The sequence below is a fragment of the Heterodontus francisci genome, unplaced genomic scaffold (assembly GCF_036365525.1).
Source record: "Heterodontus francisci isolate sHetFra1 unplaced genomic scaffold, sHetFra1.hap1 HAP1_SCAFFOLD_57, whole genome shotgun sequence".
Classification (NCBI taxonomy): Eukaryota; Metazoa; Chordata; class Chondrichthyes; order Heterodontiformes; family Heterodontidae; genus Heterodontus; species Heterodontus francisci.
This window is the reverse complement of record NW_027142024.1, coordinates 980,740-986,739: the sequence shown is the minus strand read 5'-3', so window position 1 is coordinate 986,739 and position 6,000 is coordinate 980,740.

Sequence of the window (6,000 nt, the reverse complement as noted above, 5' to 3'; positions counted from 1 at the left end):
CACTGACACCCAGTAACAAAGACATACACTGACACCAAGTAGCAAAGACATACACTTACACCCAGTAACAAAGACCTACACTGACACCCAGTAACACAGACACACACTTACACCAAGTAACATAGACATACACTGACACCCAGTAACACAGACACACACTGACACGAAGTAACAAAGATGCACACTGACACCCAGTAAAAAAGACGTACACTTCCATCAAGTAACAAAGACATACACTGACACCCAGTAACACAGACACACACTGACACGAAGTAACAAAGACACACACTGCACCCAGTAACAAAGACATACACTGACACCAAGTAGCAAAGACATACATTTACACCCAGTAACAAAGACAGACACTGACACCCAGTAACACAGAAACGCACTTACACCAAGTAACAAAGACATGCACTGACACCCAGTAACACAGACACACACTTACACCAAGTAACAAAGACATACACTGACACCCAGTAACGGAGACACACACTTACACCAAGTAACAAAGACAGACACTGACACCAAGTAACACAGACACACATATACACCAAGTAACAAAAACACACACTGACACGCAGAAACAAAGACATACACTTACACAAAGTAACAAAGACATACACTGACACCAAATAACAAAGACATACACTGACACCCAGTCACACAGACACACACTTACACCAAGTAGCAAAGACTTACACTGACAACAAGTAACAAAGACACACACTGACACCCAGTAACACAGACACACACTTACACCCAGTAACAAAGACATACACTGTCAGACAGGAACAAAGACACACACTGACACCCAGTAACACAGACACACACTGACACCAAGTAACAAGGACATACACTGACACCCAGTAACAAAGACATACACTGACACCCAGTAACACAGACACACACTTACACCAAGTAACAAAGAAACACACTGACACCCAGTAACAAAGACATACACTGACACCCAGAAACACAGACACACACTTACAACAAGTAGCAAAGACATACACTGACACCCAGTAACACAGACACACACTTGCACCAAGTAACAAAGACATACACTGACACCCAGTAGCACAGACACGCACTTACACCAAGTAACAAAGACATACACTGACACCCAGTAACACAGACACACACTTACACCAAGTAACCACGACAGACACTGACACCCAGTAACACAGACACACACTGACACCAAGTAACAAAGACACACACTGACAACCAGTAACAAAGACATACACTTACACCAAGTAACAAAGACATACACTGACACTCAGTAACACAGACACACACTTACACCAAGTAACAAAGAAATACACTGACAGCCAGTAACACAGACACACACTTACACCAAGTAACAAAGACACACACTGACACCCAGTAACAAAGACATACACTTACATGCAGTAACACAGACATACACAGACACCCAGTAACACAGACACACAATTACACCAAGTAACGAAGACAGACACTGACACCCAGAAACAGAGACACACACTTACACCAAGTAGCAAAGACATACACTGACACCCAGTAACACAGACATAGACTGACACCAAGTAACAAAGACACGCACTGACACCCAGTATCAAAGACATACACTTCCACCCAGTAACACAGACATGCACTGACACCCAGTAACACAGACACACACTGACACCAAGTAACAAAGACACACACTGACAACCAGTAACAAAGACATACACTTACACCAAGTAACAAAGACATACACTGACACCCAGTAACAAAGACATACACTTACATGCAGTAACACAGACATACACAGACACCCAGTAACACAGACACACAATTACACCAAGTAACGAAGACAGACACTGACACCCAGAAACAGAGACACACACTTACACCAAGTAGCAAAGACATACACTGACACCCAGTAACACAGACATACACTGACACCAAGTAACAAAGACACGCACTGACACCCAGTATCAAAGACATACACTTCCACCCAGTAACACAGACATGCACTGACACCCAGAAACACAGACATACACTTACACCAAGTAACAAAGACAGACACTGACGCCCAGTACCACAGACATACACTTACACCAAGTAACAAAGACACACACTGACACCCAGTAACACAGACACACACTTACACCAAGTAACAACGACATACACTGACACCCAGTAACACAGACACACACTGACACCAAGTAACAAAGACACGCACTGACAACCAGTAACAAAGACATACACTTACACCAAGTAACAAAGACATACACTGACACCCAGTAACACAGACACACACTTACACCAAGTAACAAAGACATACACTGACAGCCAGTAACACAGACACACACTTACACCAAGTAACAAAGACACACACTGACACCCAGTAACAAAGACATACACTTACACCCAGTAACACAGACATACACAGACACCCAGTAACACAGACACACACTTACACCAAGTAACAAAGACAGACACTGACACCCAGAAACAGAGACACACACTTACACCAAGTAGCAAAGACATACACTGACACCCAGTAACACAGACAAACACTGACACCAAGTAACAAAGACACGCACTGACACCCAGTATCAAAGACATACACTTCCACCCAGTAACACAGACATGCACTGACACCCAGAAACACAGACATACACTTACACCAAGTATCAAAGACAGACACTGACGCCCAGTAGCACAGACACGCACTTACACCAAGTAACAAAGACATACACTGACACCCAGTAACACAGACACGCACTTACACCAAGTAACAACGACATACACTGACACCCAGTAACACAGACACACACTTACACCAAGTAACAAAGACACGCACTGACACCCAGTAACAAAGACAGACGCTGACACCCAGTAACACAGACACACACTTACACCAAGTAACAAAGACATACATTGACATCCAGTAACACAGACACACACTTACACCAAGTAACAAAGACATACACTGACACCAAGTAACAAAGACAGACACTTACACGAAGTAACACAGACAAACACTTACACCAAGTAACAAACACATAAACTGTCATCCAATAACACAGACACACACTTACACCTAGTAGCAAAGACACGCACCGACACCAAGTAACAAAGACAAACACTGACAACCAGTTGCAAAGACATACACTTACACCCAGTAACACAGACATATAATGACACCAAGTAACACAGACGCAAACTTCCACCAAGTAACAAAGACACACACTGACACCATGTAACAAAGACATACACTTACACCCATTAACACAGACATACACTGACACCCAGAAACACAGACACACACTTACAAAAATTAACAAAGACATACACTGACACCCAGTAACATAGAAACTCACTGGCACCAAGTAACAAAATCATGCACTGACACCCAGTAACAAACTCATACAGTTACACCCAGTCACACAGACATACACTGACACCAAGTAACAAAGACATACACTGACACCCAGTAACACAGACATACACTTACACCAAGTAACAAAGACATACACTGACACCAAGTAACAAAGACACACACTGACACCCAGTAACACAGACACACACTTACACCAAGTAACAAAGACATGCCCTGACACACAGTAACAAAGACACAAACTGACACCCAGTAACACAGACACACACTGACACCAAGTAACAAGGACATACACTGACACCCAGTAACAAAGACAGACACTGACACCCAGTTACACAGACACACAATTGCACCAAGTAACAAAGACACACACTGACACCCAGTAACAAAGACATACACTTGCACCAAGTAACAAAGACAGACACTGACACCCAGTAACACAGACAAAAACTTACACCAAGTAACAAAGACCTACACTGACACCCAGTAACACAGACACACACTTACACCAAGTAACAAAGACATACACTGACACCCAGTAACACAGACACACACTGACACGAAGTAACAAAGATACACACTGACACCCAGTAACAAAGATATACACTTACACCAAGTAACAAAGACATACACTGACACCCAGTAACACAGACACACACTGACAATAAGTAACAAAGACACACACTGACACCCAGTAACAAAGACATACACTGACACCAAGTAGCAAAGACATACAATTACACCCAGTAACAAAGACATACACTTACACCCAGTAACACAGACAAACACTTACACCAAGTAACAAAGACCTACACTGACACCCAGTAACACAGACACACACTTACACCAAGTAACATAGACATACACTGACACCCAGTAACACAGACACACACTGACACGAAGTAACAAAGATGCACACTGACACCCAGTAAAAAAGACATACACTTACACCAAGTAACAAAGACATACACTGACACCCAGTAACACAGACACACACTGACACGAAGTAACAAAGACACACACTGACACCCAGTAACAAAGACATACACTGACACCAAGTAGCAAAGACATACATTTACACCCAGTAACAAAGACAGACACTGACACCCAGTAACACAGACACGCACTTACACCAAGTAACAAAGACATGCACTGAAACCCGGTAACACAGACACACACTTACACCAAGTAACAAAGACATACACTGACACCCAGTAGCACAGACACACACTTACACCAAGTAACAAAGACAGACACTTACACCAAGTAACACAGACACACAGAAACACCAAGTAACAAAAACACACATTGACACCCAGTAACAAAGACATACACTTACACCCAGTAACACAGACATACACTGACACCCAGTAACACAGACACACTTACACCTAGTAACAAAGACATACACTGACACCCAGTAACACAGACAAACACTGACACCAAGTAACAAAGACAAGCACTGACACCCAGTATCAAAGACATACCCTTCCACCCAGTAACACAGACATGCACTGACACCCAGTAACACAGTCACACACTTACACCAAGTAACTAAGAGACACACACTGACACCCAGTAACAAAGACATGCACATACACCAAGTAACAAAGACATACACTGACACCAAATAACAAAGACATACACTGACACCCAGTAACAAAGACACACACGCTTACACCAAGTAACACAGACATACACTGACACCCAGTAACACAGACACACACTTACACCAAGTAACAAAGACACACACTGACACCCAGTAACAAAGACATACACTTACACCCAGTAACACAGACATACACAGACACCCAGTAACACAGACACACACTTACACCAAGTAACGAAGACATACACTGACAGCCAGTAACACAGACACACACTTACACCAAGTAACAAAGACACACACTGACACCCAGTAACAAAGACATACACTTACACCCAGTAACACAGACATACACAGACACCCAGTAACACAGACACACACTTACACCAAGTAACAAAGACAGACACTGACACCCAGAAACAGAGACACACACTTACACCAAGTAGCAAAGACATACACTGACACCCAGAAACACAGACAAACACTGACACCAAGTAACAAAGACACGCACTGACACCCAGTATCAAAGACATACACTTCCACCCAGTAACACAGACATGCACTGACACCCAGAAACACAGACATACACTTACACCAAGTAACAAAGACAGACACTGACGCCCAGTAGCACAGACACGCACTTACACCAAGTAACAAAGACATACACTGACACCCAGTAACACAGACACGCACTTACACCAAGTAACAACGACATACACTGACACCCAGTAACACAGACACACAATGACACCAAGTAACAAAGACACGCACTGACAACCAGTAACAAAGACATACACTTACACCAAGTAACAAAGACACACACTGACACCCAGTAACAAAGACTGACGCTGACACCCAGTAACACAGACACACACTTACACCAAGTAACAAAGACATACATTGACATCCAGTAACACAGACACACACTTACACCAAGTAACAAAGACATACACTGACACCAAGTAACAAAGACAGACACTTACACCAAGTAACACAGACAAACACTTACACCAAGTAACAA